Raw genomic sequence first — 19,463 nt, 5'->3', positions numbered from 1 at the left:
CTGTTTAGTTGAGCTTTGAGAGGAGCAAAATTGTTGTTTAAGCAGAAGCCATCACTGACTCTTCAAGTTTTAATTTATTGCCTCTTCCTCTATTCTCTGCTTTTGCAACACCTTGAGGTATAAGTAGATAGTTCATAGTCTATTCTCCTGTATGTGTACAATTCTAATTCATATTTTTTAAAATCTTATTTTTTACATGGGTGTGTTCTGGGTAAGTTTCTTAATACTTCTTCTCATTTATAGAATTATCTTGTCCTACTGAAATAATTTAATTCAGTGGTTATAATATTTTTAGTATTTTCAATTGGTTCTTTAAAAAATCTTTATTCTTGATGAATAATTTCTTGTTTTTGCATAACTTTTCTGTTGGTATGTGGATACTAGTAATTCCTTTATTTCACTGAGTATTTATATCACTTTAAAGTCACCTTTTACAGGAGCATAAGTTGTTATTTACAGTCTTGGGAAAGGGAATTCTGGCATTTGTTCAGTTTGTTGGTTCTGTTTTCTGATGTTAAACTCACTTGCTTTGGAATTTTATTTTGTGAGTTAAGCAGTGGTAGATATTTATGCATATAACTTTCTTCTTGTTGTGCTCACCCTAGGTTCCCTTCTCTTTTCAAAGGACCCTAGGGCCAGAATCAGAAATATAATGGCATTGCCTCCTCTAGGACATTGCAAGTCCAGATCCGATCCTGGAGTTCACAGATCGCTGCCTTTGCTTCCTCTTGTCTTGTTAGGTAGCATCATACTATTGATTTGGCCCCAGCTCTGGTCATGGCCTTGTTATTCCTCCAGGTACTGAGAGAAGATGCCAATCCTATCCACTGTTTTACTCTAGAGGCCAGGCTTTGGTCTACTAACATCTTTGGAGACCATTATTTTGCCCACACCCAGTAGATCTCTGGCTTCAGTCCTTGAGCTGTTTCTGTGCCTATGTTAATAGTTGTTCTACATGTTTCGACTTCATATTCTCAACAGTGCGAGTCCTGTTCTATTTGTATTGTTTGTCAGTGAGGTTAAGACCTGTGTACTGTTTTTGGTGTGGGTGAAGTTTCTATATAAAAGCATAATTCCATCTTGCCTCAGAATCAAGTCTTTTTGATTTGAAAATATGCCAGACACACCTTCCTCTTGCTAATATTTAACCTTTTCTAACAAAATTTACATAAATCAATGAATAATTAGGCTAACAAACTTTAAGTCTCTTTATTACAGATCCCACCTCAAACTTTTCTAGAAATACTGTTTAAAGGAAACTCAGTTAAGATGGGAAGAAGAAAGCCCTACAAAGTACTTTTGCTACAAAGTAAGTGTTTTTCAGGCCAGCAAGCTAGCTAACATTCATCACTGTTAAACAGTTTGAAACCTTTAAAGGTCTTTAAGTGTTTAGTTTCCAGATTTTAGTTGCTGTCTTGAAGGCCTAGCTCAACTCTTTTCTCCTCCATGAAGTCTCTTCTCATTGCTTGGGTCATTTTCTTCTATGCTTTTTCCTACCACTACTTCTAAACCTATTCAGGATTTGTATAGTATACTGTCTCTTAATTAGACATTTTTTTGGAAAAGAGAGTTTGAGTTGAAATTTGTTTTGTGTTTCAGTCTTACCTCCTCAATAATGTGAACCCTGGAAGGGAAGGAATGCTGTCTTCTAAATACTTTTATGAACACATTACAACAGTTTATGCAACAACGAGTGCTTACTGAGTGCAGATTTATTTTCTTGGAGATATATGAGATGATTCTAGCCAGTAGAGCTACTGTAGATGAATTAGTTTTGATGTATTTCTGAAGTTTATATCTTCAAGACTAGGCTTTATCATATAGTATGACGTTTCATGTCTCCAGTGCCATAGGATATTAGTTTTTCAGAGAATTACAGGATTGGAAGGGACTTTGGGGACATACGATTTAACAGGTTTCAAATGTTTTCTTGTCCAGGGATTATTGCCTTCGAAAACTTTAATGTATTAGGTTGTTGGGAAAGTCATGATATATTTTTCTATGCAAAAATGCATCATGGCTTTCCTGATGACCCAATAAAATAGATAAAAGACACAGAAGTAAATCTGTTCTTGTTACAGATTGGGGGATCTGGGGGAAAAACTCAGATTGTCCTTTTCCTCCATGCCTTTTCCATTAATGTTCTCTTCTATCTTTCTGGACGTGCCCCCAAAGTGCAATGAGAGAGTCTACAAAACTTAATCACTTAACTTAACCCAGCAATTCCTTCTAGCCTTCAGTAAGCCTGGGACTCATTCACAATATTCCAATCTAGGAGGCCTTAGCTAAGAACATAACTGAGCAGACAGCTGGGTTCAGAGGTTGGGGAGATTCAGGTACAGAGTGAGGGTGTGAGAAGGTATAGGAGTCTACTAAAAGACTCTGTGACCATCCTTATTGATTTTTTGGAGTCAAATATGCTAATATTTTATCTGAATGTCAGAGTTCCAAAATTCTTGACAGATTTAGGAATATTTTAACATATATCCATAGAAAAGTCAATAATTGGATTTCTTAAGAGAAGTTAATGATCTTCAGAATACATAAGAAGACCAAGTGTTCACACATCATTCAGCTATATTAATTCACATGTTTAGACTGCATGACAGTCTAAAAGTATTTTTTTTTAAAAAATATTTTATTTAACTTATTTATTTATTTAAATTTGGCCAGAGGGGGACAGAGTGAGACAGCAAGAGAGACAGAAAGTGAGAAAGCAAGCTGCCAGGTCCGGGACTTGAACTGTGGTGGGCCATGTGGGAGTCCAGGACACTTAACTACCACACCACCTGCCAGCCCCCTAAAAAGTATTTTAAGGATACCTTCTTGTTGAGATTTCAGAGCATTGCCAAGAAGATATTTCTAGAACTATTTTATAAATGAGTAAACTGAGGCTGAGAGTAGTTAAATTACCTGCCCCAAAGCACACAATTTAAAGCGGTGGAACCAAATCCACATACTTCTGTCTCTGAATTTCATATTCTTTTATGCCCTTTAAAAGGCAGAACACTGGACAGGACACCTCACTGATCTGAGCCAGTTCAGCAGTTTTTATGTACAGTGACGCCTCATTAATCTCGTATTACTAGGGAATGAGCTATTCTACATAAGTGAATATTTCATGTAATGGAAGCTTTAAGCACTAAAGCTTCACATAAAACTTAACCATGTTGAAGGGAATCTTTCTGACTCGTGTGAGAATATTTTCTTCTGTTGGCCATTTCCTGTGCCAGCTCCCTTCTCTTTATCTCCAAGGTCTACTGCCTGTAGACGTGACCCTGTCCAGGCTCAGGGCCAATGAAACCAGGGACCTGGGTGTGCACAGGTTGTCACTGCCACCCTGGAAACTGGAATCTGAGTTTGGGCTCCTGTTGTTTATTGAAATGTGGGTCAACTTAAGCCCCCAAATATCTTCCTGATGTCTGAACCGTGGTTTCCTAGTCTCATAGCATTATGCACCTGGACAGTAGATATTATTGCCTTTTTTGATAAGTGCCTGCTGCTTAGTTATTCCATTAGTGACTACAGAGATTGACTTCTAGGGTGACTATTGTGTAACAGAACTAGAGACTTACCCAAGGCTCTGTGGTCATTTTTTTAAAGCTAGAGCCCTGCTTCAACAGTCTTTGTATTTTTCAAACTCTTAAGACTTATGATCTTACCTGTTGTTAACAAGTTCAGACGTCAGGGTATTTTCATTGCATTTTGCTCCATCTTTTGGCTATAACCCTTTGCACTTTGTTGCTGCCTTAGATTACCCCTGGATTTGAAGGGTATGCCAATTTCCCTTCACCCGCACAATATAGTCATTCTAATATGATTGCAGCATGCTCTACTCTTTAAGAACCTCCAGCATGACCACTGGCTTACATCAGGCTATTTATGACATTTGACTTAATTTTTCAAGTCATTTAAAATGTTTACTGAAGTATTATTTTTGACAAAATCAAAAAGCACTAGAAAACTACGAAAAGGGAAAAAGCAAAAAACAAAACCCAAAATAATGGTTTCCTGCTCCACTTCTTTCTAAACTTTTGAGTTGAATGCTAGTTCTGCAAATGTGGGAGAAAGAACCTGAGAATTTAACTATTATGTTAACAGATGTTACACACATTCTCCTGTTTACAGTTCAGCTTCTCATGGCTTTGGTGTGGTTGCCTCTGATTTCTGAATCTTTCCAGGGATCTGAGACCTGACCAGTTGGACTTCTCGCTGGCTTTCTTCTGTAGGCTTCCTTTTCAGCTTCATCAGCTCAGATCATCTCATTTCATGTTTCTACACCACAAATGTTGGCTGACATTTCTTGTCCACTGTAAATACTTACTATTCTCTTTTTGCTTGTAGAGATGACACACGCTTCTCATTTTTAGTAAAGTATTTGGAAAGAACAGAGATAAACATGTGTTCAGTCTACCGTGTTTAACTAGAAATAATTATTTCCCATCTTAATGAGAACTTATTGAATGTAGTTTAAATATTTCATGCTGAGTTTTGGATATCTACATGAATATTAATTGTAGCATTTGAAATAGTCTTTTCAGAGGCTTTCAAGTGTATGGGGTCAGTTGTATCTGCACTAAGTAAGTGGCTCTCTGCCTACTGTACTTAAACAAATGGAGTCTGCTTTTCTTAAGTATCGCCTTCATTCATTCATTCAACATTTCCTGTTCATATACTATGTGTCTGACACTGGGTATATAGCAATGAGCCAGACAAAATCTCTGCCTTCTTGAAGGTTTTCATCTGATTTTTCCTTTGGTTTTCACTTATTACAGTCAGTGTTGTTGCTTGTGTTTTCTGATTTACCCCTTCTAATGTGTCACAAACCTAGTGATAAGGAAATCAACTTTATTAGGCCAGTGTATAAAGGAAGAATAACTTAATTTTGAGTATGGGAGCATATAAGGTTCTGGGAGGTTTAGAGTGCATGAATTTATATTAACTCATGCTTTTCATCAATCTATTTTTTTTTCTTTTTTTCGTGCCCTAGTTTTGATTCATAGTATATTTTTGATAGTTAAAATAGAAGAGGGACTTCTGAGTACAGAAGTTGTTTAGGATCAAAGGATTGTAGAGTTAGTAGAGATCTTCGAGGGCACACAATAAAGTCTTTTCACTTTATAGTTGTGGTAGTTCATGCCTACGGAGGTTGAAAAGAATTGCTCAAGGCCACACAGCTAGTGATTGGCCAGTCCAAGTCTGGCAACCAGCTCTGCAGGGACTTCATGCTAAAAAAAGTTCCGACTTATATCTTAAGCATGCGTGGGAACATTAGCAACTGATTCAGATAATGGGAAATGACATCAGAGATGAGGCTGCTCTTTCTGGAGGAAGTGAATGTTATTAGAATACCACGGCATCTGCAGCTTGAGCCAACCTAAGATTGAAATAGGAAAGGCTTTGATATCTGCACCCTTCTTATGTGTAATGTAATTACATTTGCACTTCAGCTTAACTGGAAAAAGAGCTTGAATTTACAGTGCACACGATCTTTACATGTTTTCTGCTGATCACGGCTTAACAAGGTATTCCACAGGAGAGGTTTGTTAGCTTTAATAGCCCTTAAATTACTTATGGCAATTACCTGCATCACTTTCAACTCCATGGAGGTTATTAAAATGCTCTCATGGCAACTGTAAAGAAATATAAAAATAGGTAAAGATGAAATTATGCCCTCTCCCTGAAGGCATTTGCTTGGAATGCATTTGCATTGCTTTTATACAGGGGGATGCATTTAGTTTAAGAAAAATATCCTAACCTCCAAGGCTTAATCAACCTAAAAGCAGACATATCTCATCTTATGAATTTTTTTCCTCATCCCACCTGGTATATTCCAGTGCTATCCTCATAGAAATAACTGGAAGATGTTTTGGTTGAGATTTAATAAGCATTTGTTGATCCTCAAACATGTGTCAGGCACTATCCAGTGGTCTTCCTTTGACCAGGTTTTGCTTTCTGTGATTTCAGTTACCTGCAGTCCAACAGTATTAAATGGAAAATTCCAGAAATGAACAGTACATAAGTTTTAAATACTATGTCCCAATGCCTATGACATTCACCTCTTTATCTCATCATGTAGGCACTTTATCATCTTAGAGAAAAAGATGGAGAAGATATTTTGAGAGACCACATTCACATAGCTTTTATTTAATGTATTATTATAATTGTCCTACTTTATTATTAGTTATTACTCTTACTATCTTACTGTGCTTAATTTATAAATTAAACTTTATCATAGGTATGTATGTATAGGAAAAAACATAAGAGTTGCAAGGTTTGTGACTATCCATGGTTTCAGGGGTCCACTGCAGGTCTTGGAACACATCCCCTACAGAAAAGAGGAGACTATTGCAGTCTGCTATTTCATTTGATATTCAAAGAACCTCTGTGATATTACACCTGTTTTATAAACAAGAAAACTTAGGTCTGTAGGACTGAAGTGAAAATCATAAAATCACAGATCTAGTAAATATAATAGATGGGATTAAAAGTCAACCTCAATGCCAGCATTATTTGTAACATGCCACCACTACCACCTAATAACCAATGCCTTACCTGTAAACAGAAATACTTTGGGGTATTGACTACAGAATTCAGAGCCTATGTTATGTCTCATCCATCCCATCTGATCACTGAAATCCCATCATTTCTTGCATTCCGGTGGGCTAAAGTGCTTCCTTTCTGTGATCCTCTCCTAGAAATTAAAACCCAAAGTTGGGTTAAAGCTTTACGCAAGTGTCTAACTCCTAATGCTTTGCTACTCAAACTGTGGTTTATGTTCTAACAGCATCAGTATTGCTTGGAACCTTTTAAAAAGTAGAAACTCAGTCTCCACACTAGACCTACTGAATCACAACCTACATCTGAACAAGGTTCACAGGTAATGTATAATATATATGCACTGAAGCCTGAGAAGTACCACCTTACAACAAGGAAGTTCGTCAGTGACTTCTTTTTCTCTTTGAGAGTACTGGTTATTTAGGTGAGAGGGCTGAGGGAAAGACAGGGGACTTCCATGAAGAGTGGGAGAAATCCTGCTACATAGAAAGACATTGCAGGGACCAGTAGTTAGCATAATGGCTATGTCACTGGACTCCTATGTAGTCAACCATGGTTCAAGTCCCGGACCTGGTGGCTTAGACTCACGCCAGGCACTTGTGCGTGCGTGCCCAAGATCCCGAGAGGAGAACAGAGAAGGGATTGCGGCGTGGTCATCCCCCCATGGGGGGTGATTTCTTGCTTTCTGTCTCTCTGTCTCTGTCTGTCTGGCGAGCACACGTGCCCTATAGCAAAAACCTCTCAAAAAAAAAAAAAAGAAAGAAAGAAAGAAAGAAAGAAAGACGTTGCAAATGACTCTCGCCTACATCCTGATCTTGTCCAGGACATACTCCAGGTAACTAACCGTGGAAGGGAAGTTTATACTTGCATACTGGGATTATGTTCTTACAATGAATGTTGTGATTTTTCTTAGCAATTGCCCACGCATTTGTTTTTTTTTTTTTGAGAGAGATTTTTGCTATAAGCCACGTGTGCTCATTGGAGAAACAGACAGAGACAGAAAGCAAGAAATCATCCTCCAGGGGGCATGTCCATGCTGCACTCGTCTCTCCATTCTCCTCTTGGGATTTTGGGCATGCATGCACACATACCCAGCGTTGAGTTTCAAGCCACTGGGTCCAGGACTCAAACCATGGTTGATCAGGTGGGATCCCACTGCCTTAACCACTACCTCATCTGCTGGCCCCATCCACAACCTTTTTATATGAAATGAATGGATGCGCTTTTCTGCCTTCTGTGAAAGACCACCTTCCTAAATGAAGCCCCCTTAACCTTCTTTTCTTTTCTTTTTTTTTTCTTTTTTTCAATTTTCCTATAGGGCACTTGCACTTTGCAGAGAAAGACATAGAAGGAGATGGAAAGAGAGAAGGTGAGACAGTACCACCTGGTGGTGGTGGGATGACCATGCTGCACTCTCTTCTCTTCCACTCTTCTCTGGGGATTTTTGGGTATGCACCTACATGTGCCCAGTATGACTTTCAAGCCATCACATCTGGGACTTGAACCATGCAGTCAGCCATGTAGGGTCCACCTGCCTTAACCACTATGTCACCTGCCTGGCCCTCTAAACTTTATTTTCATCCTGTCCTTTCCTTGAGTCCCATCACTGTTGCTGATTTATTTTTGAGCATCAAAACCCAGAGGTCTCATAGGACTTCTAATTCAAGATCTTCTTTCTTTCCTCTGTTTTTACCAGTGGTCAACAGTGACACTGATTTATTAATTAACTCAGTCTGTCATTCCACACGGAGGCATTATGCAGCCGTCATTAACTGGTCACCATTAATGTTCTCATTCTTACGGAGCTCCACTCAAATAGGGCAGATGAACATATAAACACACAATTACATCAAAATGTGCCGAGTGTCTTATCAGTGTGGCAGTGCTCAGTTCAGCAGCCACTAGCCACACGTGGCTATTGTTCACTTGAAGGGTGGCTAGTTTGAACTGAGACGTGCTCCAAGTATAAAATACACACTGGGGGCTGGTAGGTGGCATGGTGGTTAAGGGGCTGGACTCCCACATGGCTGGCCACAGTTCAAATCCCAGACCTAGAAACTTACTTTCTCACTCTCTCTCTCTCTCTCTCACTCTGTCCCTCTCTGGTCAAATGAAAATAAATAAATAAGATTAAAATAAACACATTGTACTTTGAAGACTGAGTAAGAGAAAGAATATAAAATATTAACATAAAAATATAAATATACCTTGAATTCATTCTATTTTGGAAGTTTTATATAAAATAAACTGTTAATAAAATTAGGTTTATCTGATTTTACCTTTTCAAAAAGCGTAGCTACTAGAAAACTTTAAATTACACATGTGGACAACATATGGCAGTGCCTAGTCAGTAGAATTGAACCTTGTGGGTTCAGGAGGACAGCAGAATCATAGAGTCAGTGAAGGCTTTAAAAGGGATGAAGAGGGCCAATAGATGGCATAGAGGTTATGTCGTTGGATTCCTACAGGGATAACTGCAGTTCGAGTCCCAGACCCAGTGGCTTGAAAATCACACTGGGCAGGTGTGCATGCATGCTCAAGATCCCGGGAGGAGAACAGAGGAGAAGGGATTGCAATGTACCCCCCCCCCCCCCCCCCCGGCGGGTGATTTCTCGCTTTCTCTGTCTCACTCTCTCTGGTGAATGCACATTCCCTAAGCCCAAACCTCTTTTTAAACATGGGGGAAGGAATTAAGAGGTGATAGGAGTTTTCCAGGCAATGGAAAAGGAAAGGAAAGAATTCCCTGTGGCTTAAGTGACTAGAAAAGCAAGTGAGAAATGCTGTTTCTTTTCTGTTACCAGCGGCATTTCACCATGAGGAAAACAAGAAGCTTCAGAATGTAACTAGCCAGGAAGTCAGAATCTCTCTCCTCCTGCAGTTACATTATTGAATCGAGCCTGCTTGGTTATCGCACTGCAGGGGCTTTCAGTCCCCTTGAAGTGGGACCTTGATTCTACCTGCAGGCTCCAGTGTGTGAAAGAGAAATAAGATTCACTTCCAGCTCCAGAAGGGTTAAGGATAGTTCAAGGTTCGTTTGTGACGTACTGTTTTCCCTGCTAAATAGTGACTTAAAATCAATTATAATCGAATGGGAAGAGGCAAAAGTTGCTGATTCCTGAGTCTTTGGGGAGGAGGGAGACCGGGGTTTCTGTCTCTCTCATTTTTGTTCCTTAGGTCAAGTCGGCACCAGACAGACCAGCCTTATCCTGTGATCGATGGTTCTGAGATGTGGCACTTTTATACCACGTGGGAAGTATCTACCCCAAATCCAGAACGATGAGCACCGCGATATCCATCGTTAGGTGGGAGATGGGACTGTGGTCTCAGTCGCTTAGCACCTGTCCTCACTGTGGCCTGTGGGTCTATTCATCTGTCCTTTCTTTTTGGGAAACACAGGGTTTTCTTGGGAGACCCAGTCTTACCAAATAGGAAAGGATGAGTCAGGAACTAGAGACCTAAGTAATATCCCAGCTTTGGAGAAAGATCCTTTAGGGAAGGATAACCTGAAATTGACCTGTAGACTCAGAGCTGAATCTGGACATAGGGTGATGTTTATTAATAAGTATTTATTAAATTATTTCCCTGTGCCAGGGACTGCTTGGATTAGGAGGAAAGGAAAGGAAATCTCATAGTCCTGTGAGACAGGTATTGTTGTCTCTATTTTATTGACGATAAAACTGAGATGAAATGTTTGGTTTGTACCACGGGGAAATGATAAATATGTGAGGTGATGGATGTTAGCTGGCTTGATTTAATCACTTTACAATGTATACATGTATTGTAAATCACATTATATCCTGTTCATGTATACAATTATTTATCAATCAAAGGTAACATAAATAGATCTGGCCCCATAGCCTAGTGGGTTAGGGAACTGAATCCCACACAGCCCACCATTGGCTTGATAAACATGCCACATACTTGCACATGCCTCAGATCCCAGCAGGATGGAGAAATGGAGAAGGGATTGTGGGCATGACCACTCAAAGGGGTGCTTTCTCCCTTTCCCTCTCTCTCTCTGTCTCTCTCTCTCTGTCTCTCTCTCTCTGTCTCTTTGTCTCTCTTGGTGAGCACTCTGGCAGTTAAAAAATAAAGACAATAAATATAATAAATTCCATGTTTCAGTTGGTTTTCAAACCCAGGTTACGGGCCAGCTGGCGGTGTGGCAATGAAGGTGGCTGGATCCCACATGGCTGATGTGTCCTGAACTTGGTGGCTTGAGAAACACTCTGGGCGCATGTGCCTGAAATCCTGAAAGGAGAGAAATAGAGGAGAAGGGATTGCAGCATGATCATCCCCCATGGGGGGGGTATGCTTTCTCTCTCTCCTTCTTTTTCCATCTCTCTCTGGTGAGTACACACACCCTCTATCAAAATGAACCTGGCCCCCTCTCAAAAAACAAACAAACAAAACCTAGGTTACTAACTAGGGGTTCGTAGCTTTGTCCTGTACAAACCTCAGTACCTCTCAAACCCTTTTACGTGCTCTCTCCATTCCCACCAGGTCGAGACCTTGGGGTAAACATATCTTAACCCCCAGGGGCAGCTCACATGGGTAAGCACTGCCCTTCCCTCTCGGTATGCATTTTTAGGGGTAAGGAAGGGGGAGAGGCAGCCCTGGGGAGGCGCTCAGCTCCTGTGTGTGTTTTGAGGTGTCAGCAGTGGGGGTCAGGTCTTGAGCTAGCATACATAGCAATTCTTGCCAAAACATCTGTCTCCCAGGGCACAGAAAGCTGCCTTTTTAGAGGAAACAAGGGGAAACAGCTGACAACAGAATTCTCTTTATTTTATTCTTCTTTCTTCTGTGACTTGGTATCTCTGAGACTGGCTACAAATATGCTTCTGGTCTAAAGTAAAAGTTTCCTCTAATTTATTATCGAATTCACCATAATCTCTATTCCCCAAGACCAAACACAGCACCCAAAGGGTCCATGTTACGTCTGAGCTCTGGTTGCCAGATGTCTGAATCAACCCTGAAAAGTCCGTTTTGAGTACCGAATTGTGAAACCATCAGACTCATAAGCAGAATAAGTCTGTACCATTTTTGGCTGATAAATATTTACCATGTGTGTGAGGTATTTTTGCTGAAACCTTCTGGCAAGCCTCTCTCTCTTCTTTTTCCTGTAGATGTGCCAGAGTTTATGCATGAAGACCCAGACACTGTGTGAAAAGTGGGGACAGGGAAAGGAGGGACACAACTAGTCATGGAACCAAAGAGAGAGACAGCCGAGGAGGGCTTCAGATGTGGAAATTGAGGCCAGGGGAGGGCAGAGGAGCCAGGCTGGGAACTGAGATGCCTGATGGCCAGTCCAGCCTCTCTCAGGCGGAGAACAGCAAGGGATTCCCTAAGGGGTTCCTTCAGTTAGGAAGAAGAGCAGGAAGATCCCATGGCGCCCTCCAGCAGCTCCTCCACCAAGGTAGACGTGCCGATTCCGGAGTTGCTCATGCAGCCCCGGGTGCAGTTTGGCATTCAGCCTCACACTTGGCTCTGCAGAGGTGCTGTTACCTCAGAATCCTCTCCCTGTCAGTGAGTGCGGAGCCTGCTGGACTTGCTGGATTCATCAGGTAAGGTGTGGAGAGATGTCAAGAGACCCCCTGAAGAATCCAAATCAATACCACGCATGAAAACAAAGCCCTCTTTGAAGCCCCCGTGTTCACAAAGAAAAGTTCCTTTGTTGCTAAGACAAGTTAGCCGAACATAAAAATGGTCAAAACAAGTTCAGGCGTTTCTCTCCCCGCCCCCACCCCCCTGAAAGTTTTAGCATTGAGAAATGATTTCCCACAGTGCATCTGGGCATATTTGGACCAGTCTGAGGAGAGGTGCTTCCCTGCTTTCCCTGTTGGGGAGAGGAGAAAGTGTACTTTCACATGTCTCGGGGCAATGGGGATGGCGACACTCCCTTATGTCCCTCGTGAAGATTTTTAGGAGCCTGCAGGAAGGGGCAGAGGGGAGGCATTGCATTTCCTTTAGAATGCTCCTTGCTGATCTGCCCAGGCCAAGGTGGCGGTGGGGTGGGGTGGGGGGAAGAGCAGGTATTATGGCAGTCATTTGCATTTATGTTGTGTGCTGGGCAAAGACGTGAGGGCTTCCTGTGGCTAAAGGAGACCCCGCAGGATGTAGCCTGTACATCACCAAATAGGCTCACTGTGAACCAGAGGTCCCAGTGGAATCTGTTCTTGGGGAGTCCCCAGAAAGAGTGATGTGGAGCTGGAACTCCCTCTCCCATAGGGAACTGTGCTCGGGGAATCATCACACCTCCACCCTCTGGTTCCCCCACTCAGGGCCGTATGGGAGAGCCAGCACCTGGCTGTGGGGAACAGAGGCCAGCCTGTGTTTACCAGGAAAGCAGCGGTGAAAGGGCTCTGAGAAGGGCAGTTGAGTAGAGGGACACGTGTCCTTGACCTCACCCTCTTCATGCACCTTGCGAGTGAAGGGGAAGGATGCACCCAGGAGCTGCACCAGGGCCCCCTCTTCTTTCTCTGCACCAAGAATCAGGGTCCCTGTTCAGTTCCACATGTAACAGAAGGATGGAGGGTGAGAAAGGTTTAGAACGGTACAGAATAAATTTTCATAATCGAAAGTGTCCCCAAAGTTATGGGCTGTGATCAAACTGTCAGTAAGAAGGCTGCTTTCCAGTGAGGAGGGAGAAAGTAGTTGCAGAACATAGCGTAACTTGCCTCTGCACCCCCCACTCCCACTGAGCTGCAACCCCTCAGTAAATAACTAATGCTCAAAAAAGGGGGGATGGTGGGAATGACAGACCCACTCTTGAGTATTCATGTCACTGTAAACCTGTCTCTGTGACCTGCTTCTTTTTTTGCTGAATCTTTGGATTTCTGTCCCCAAAACCGGCTATGATGCATAGTCCGTTAGAAAGGAGGCCTGAGCTGGCAGGGGGCATGGTAGTTAAGGCACTGGACTCTCACATGGTTGACTGTGGTTTGTGTCCTGGACTTGGCACCTTGAAACTCATGCTGGGTGCGTGTGGGTGTGCGCCCAAAACCCAAAGAAGAGAATGGAGGAGAGGGGATTACAGTGCAGCCATCCCCGCTGGGGGTTGATTTCTCACTTTCTGTCTTTCTGTCTCTGTCGCTCGGGTGAGTGCACACATCCTAAAGCAAAAATCTCTCTCACAAACAAACAAAAACCCAAAACAGAAATGGGTCTTTTAATTCCAGAAAGGAACCACTGAGGCCTGCTCCCGACTTCACTTTGGGAGTCTCAGCATCAAGTAGGATGTGCATGGATAATCCCTGAGGCCCAGGGGTTCTTAGCAGTCTCGACAGTAGGTGTCCTAGGGTCCCTTTCAGAACGGCGCTGACCAGGCCATGTGCGAAGTCAGTGGGAGCCTCCAGGCCCCGTCTGAAGTTGGCAACCTGGTAGTTGTCCTGGTTTCTGATTCCAATCCAAACTCCTTTCTGTTGTTTCATAGCCCTCCGGGTCTGGATTGTCCTTCTTCAGATTATTCTGGCTGCTCACCCTTCCCTATTGCCCTCGTACACCCATCAAGCAGCCTGAGGGGCTCCACCTCTGGCACCTTTGCTCATGCTCTGTCAGCCCCAGAAATGCCACCTTCGCCGAGGGTAGGCTGCAGGGTGTTAGGTGAGTGAGGGCCACAAGGTGGCAGCAGAGCACTAGCTTAGTTGGAGGCCACTTGCTAGGAGTTGGGAGGCCCCAGGGGGCAGGGAGATGGAGTTTCCTTACCATTAACAGATTGCGGAGGAAAGAGGGAGCCAACATTTTTGAGGACCGGGAGATCAATACTAACAGGTGTGGAAAGATTCCAGGAGGGCGTTGAGGTGGGACTCGAACAGAAAGAATAATACTTATGTATTGAAGATTTGCTATGAGCTAAGCAACGTGCTCAACACTTAGAGATTGTACGACCCATTGTTGGAACATTATAATGATCCTTATTTGACTTGTGAGGAAAGAGAGGCTCAGACTGCTTAAGTTACTGGCCCAAGTTCTATAGCTATTAACAAGTAGAGCTAGGAATAAAACCCAGGTCTGTCTGATTTTAAAGCCTGAGTTCTGAACCTCTTTGTTAGACAGTGCAAGTGTTAAGAGAGACCAGGGTCTCTGAGTGTGGTCCTGGGATCTCCAGTATTGGCTTCACCCGCATCTCCCCAACCCCAACCCCCTTTCCCCCCTTGCTCCGCCCCAAAGCACTTGATCAGGTACCCTGGGGTGGGGCTCAGATTTTTTGTTTTTGTTTTAAGTTCATCTATTTCTAATGTGAGAGAGAAAGGGATAGAGAAAGAGAGAGAGACTGGCAACTCCAACAGGATCCATTTTATGCCGTGATCCATCCCCAGCTCCATCCAGCTGGATCACAGGCCCCCTGTGTGTGTCCAGCATGTACAGAGAGGTCTCGGGATGTGAACACAGGACCTGCCCTTTTGGGTTACACCCACTGCTGTGCCACTGTCTGACCCTAGCAATCTGTGTTTTAAAAACTCCTCTGCAGGGACCAGCAGTTAGCGTAATGGCTATGTCGCTGGACTCCCACGTAGGCTACTGTGGTTCGCGTCCCGGACCTGGTGGCTTAAAACTCATGCCGGGCGCTGTGTGTGCATGCCCAAGATCCCGAGAGGAGAATGGAGGAGAGGGAATTGCGGCATGGCCATCCCCCCTGGGGGGTGATTTCTCACTTTCTATCTCTCTGTCTCTCTCTGTCTGGCGAGTACACACGCCCTATAGCAGAAGACAAAACAAAACAAAACGAACAAAAAACAAACAAAAAAACTCCTCTGCAGGATTCTGGTGCTGCTGAACTTTGTGAACCCTGTATAGACACTCATCTGGCCTGACTCCATGCCCAACTTCGTCTTTACCCTTGGACATCACCTGACCGGAGCTGGAGCTGCCCTATTCCTGACGTTAGGTCAGCTGGCCCCAAAGCTAAGAAAGTGGGCTCAGGGTTCACCTCTACTTCTTCCTGGAGCTGCTAACATCACTTTCTCTCCTTCAGCTGTGGGGGAAAAAAGTCTTTGTAGAACTTGGAACTTTTCTCTTCATTAACATGACAAACAGGCTACCTCTGTCAAGGGCAGTCGGGTGAGACTGGCCTGGAATTTAGAATCTCCTTATAAATAAAGTCTCCGCTTTAAGCATTAATGAAAGACAGGAGATCTTTATGACACCATTCATTTCTGATCTTGCCGATTTGGTAGCCAGAGAGTGTCTTCTGTCTTTGCCCCTGCCACTAATTACGGCGCTCTGCCCTGACCTGTGGGAGCTCAAGTCCTTAGCAAAAGAGGTTATTCATCTAAAATATTACATACCGTAGAACACTGGAAGGAAAGACACCCACCCCCACCCCCACTCCCATCCTCTTAATCTTTGTATTTCTAGCTAGGAATTTCTGAGTGATTTAAAAAATTTTTTTTCCTCTGTGCCTTAAAAAAACTTTGAAGTATGTATGAATTCTTCAGTAAGAGAAGAAAATAATAAATGCTGTTTTATAAACAAGTCTTTTATTCTGGGAGATGAACCCAATGGAATGAAAGTTATGAGCCCGAAATTCCTGACGGAGCTGATTTGACTAGAGAAGGGCTGTTTGAAGCTTTTGTATAGCCGTTTAAAGAAAAAGAAAACTCATTAATTTTCACTTTATTCATTTGAAATTTGTGATTATATCCATAAGAGATAGAAGCCCTATTTGCCAAGGCTACAGCAGAATATTAAGGACAAGGCAATGTTTAGGAGAACAGATTGTTTCCATGGAGTTTGAGCTGCCTTTGAGAAGCTCATTTATATGCCAGTGCTGATATGCTTATTATACATTTTTATTATATATTCATTAGTCAGATTATGGATGGTAACTGTCTACATTAGCACCCATCTCTAACCTTGGAACCAGATAGTAGTATACAACAGTACACTAAGTAAGCTCGAATTGTTTGTGACAATTTTCAGGCAAAAATGGAAATGGTGTGTTCAGGAACCTCCTCTCTAAGCTGCACCTCGTGGAATTGTCCGATGGCTTGGTTGTCTGAGGTTGCAGAAACAGAGCAACGAGATCTGTTGAGATGAACACCTCTCACTGAATGGGCTTCTGGACACCTCAAAACTCTTTAGGAGCCAGGTAGCCTTGGGGAGGTGAAGACATCTTCAGGGCAGGCTCCTCAGTAGTGAAGGGTCCTCCTATTGAGGTGGAGAGACCCATCCCTGGGCACTCCTCCAAGGCAGCTCGTTTCCAGGTTCCATCAGAGCACACATAGCTTCTGAGGGTCACAGCAGCAGCTGTAGCATCACGTGCTCGCTTGTCCCCATGAACTGAGCCATTGAGGACTCCCAGTCCCAGCTAAAAAAGGAAAGGGACTCCTCAGAATCTGGGGACGCTAGCAAGAATAACAGCTAGCAAAACCTTCCCCTACACAACTCTGTGCAGTCTGGACATAAAATGGAAAGATGTGTGTGACCTAACACAACGACATTTGTACGTTTTCTTCTTGATTATCTCCCCTGCTAGAATATAAGCATATAAGCTTCCCAGAAGCCAGAACTTATCTCTCCTCTTCAAGATAGTATTCTCAGCATCTAGCACATAGTAGATACTCACTAGATACTCAGTGAATGACTATGTGAAGATTATCACAAGCTCTAGGCTTACAACATTGGTTGGCACTTTCATTAAGTTATGGTATTTTCTTTTCTTTTTCTTTTTTTTAGGAGAGATTTTTGCTATAGGGCGTGTGTGCTTGCCAGAAAGACAGGGAGAGGCATAGAGACAGGAAGCGAGAAAGCCCCCCCCCAGGGAGGATGGCCACGCCTCAATTCCTTCTCCTCCATTCTCCTCTCAGGATCTTGGGCACGCACGCACACATGCCCGGTGTGAGTTTTAAACCACCAGGTCTGGGACTCAAACCGCGGTTGACTACATGGGAGTCCAGTGACATAGCCATTATGCCAACTGCTGGTCCCTGGTATTTTCTTTTTTTTAAAAAAATTTTGAAGTATTCTATATTTTATTTATTATTTTAAATTTGCTATAGGGTTTGTGCACTCACCAGAGAGAGAGAAAGACAGAAAGAGAGGCAAAGTGGGAAATCATCCCCCGGGGGAATGGCTATGCTGCAATCCCTTCTTTACCATTCTCTTCCTGGGATTTTGGGCATGTACACACATGTGCCCAGCGTGATTTTCAAGCCAGCAGGCCTGGAGCTTGAACTGTGGTTGGCCATTTGGGAGTCTAAGACTCCATCCACCACACCACCTGCTGGCACCATGATATTTTCTAATAATTTAAACTTTTTCTCCCTCTATTTAGCTATTATATATGTAAGACTTCAGTAACCAAGGTGCCAATTGGTAACTTCAAAGAGAGCACTAAGAAAAGCTTTCTCCATAATGAAATCTGCATGGGCTCTTAATATTAAGACAGTGGTCTTCACACACTTACTCCTCAGCAGCAGAGCCTTTTCTTTGCTGGAAATCTGAGGTAGAGGTCTAATATATAAACAAGGAAAAGTGGGGATGCTCATTTCCCAGGTAGGATACAGGGCTCTGTGCCTGGTCTGCTCGGGTCACTTCCTCCTTTCTTTCTTCCAAGAAATCTCAAAGCACCTTGGACGTGGTCCTCTCCCTTGGCTGTATCTTAGAAGCACCCAGATCACACATCAGATTAATGAAGTCAGAATCTCAGGGGCTGGAGCGGTATTAGTCTAGGCATCAGTAATTGTTAAAGCGCCTCACAAGGAGGAGGAACCACTGGGCTGGGACTGGACGATGCTGCACAGCCCAGGCTGCCTTCAAGTATAATGTGGGAGTGGTTTCGAATTCCATCTGGGCATTTTATTTTCATATATACTGTGGCCACATCTTATGTACTTGATCTTGTATGCTAACATTACGCTCTTTTAGGAAGTGAGCTTTGGAAAAGAGACAGTTGTTGATTAAGAGCAGGTATTCCAGATTATCGCACCCTTCCCTCCTCTGGTTCTTCATATCTCCACCCCCCCCCAACCTTTCTCTTTCGCACTCATTTTATTTATTTATTTCATGAGAGAAAGAGAGAGAAGGAGAAAGTCAAGCATGCTCGTAAGGGTCTCACACAGCAACCTCCACCCTCTTAACCACCCCACCCCAGCCTTCCCAGCCAGCCAGGGTTATGGGTGTGCATGTCCGGTATTTATAGGTTAACCCAGGAACTGAACCTATGATCTTCTACATGGATCCAGCATTGCTTAAGGAGGGTGCTGTGCCATTGAGCTGGCTCTAGTCCCATTCTCGTTCTGCCCTCCATGAACGGTGGATGCTCTCCAAGAGCAGCCCTTGAAAATTTGTTTCTCCCTACAGTTCTCCCTTTGACATGCTCAGCCTGTCTCATGGCTTAGGTTGCCTCCATTGTCCTCTGTGTTCATATCAGAAGAGACAACTTTGGTGCAGGGGAAAGCGGCATAGACTTGGACTTGGGGCACTGCCAGGAAGTTACTAGATGGGGCAATATTGGGTATATTGCTTCCCTTTGAGCCTCTGTTTCTTCAGTTAGCAATAGTTGTGATGTTAATGACCTCTACAATATGAGATGGGAGAGCATTCAGTACAGCAAAGTACTTAAACTCATCAGCTGAATGAATGCTTAATTTTATACCTTGTTCATTTCTTCTCAGCCTGATAGTCATTATTCCAGCTATCCATCTGAGATGCTTCTGAACAGCCTGGGTTTCCAATATTCTGTCTCTTTTACAGTTACCATGGTAGTCGTGTCACCCACGCATGTGATATTTTCCTCTTTGAACCAATTATAAGTGCTAGCTACATCTCAGTGCTTAAGGCAATATCAACCCTGGCAGGAAATATGACCTCCTCAAGCTGAAGAATAAGTTTATGAAATTTCACTACATCCTCCCATCATACAACCTGGCTTTCCAAGAAAGGGATCATCAATTATGGAAGTT

This window comes from Tupaia chinensis, unplaced genomic scaffold, assembly GCF_000334495.1.
Source record: "Tupaia chinensis unplaced genomic scaffold, TupChi_1.0 Scaffold000253_1, whole genome shotgun sequence".
NCBI lineage: Eukaryota > Metazoa > Chordata > Mammalia > Scandentia > Tupaiidae > Tupaia > Tupaia belangeri.
Note: the sequence above shows the minus strand (reverse complement) of the source record.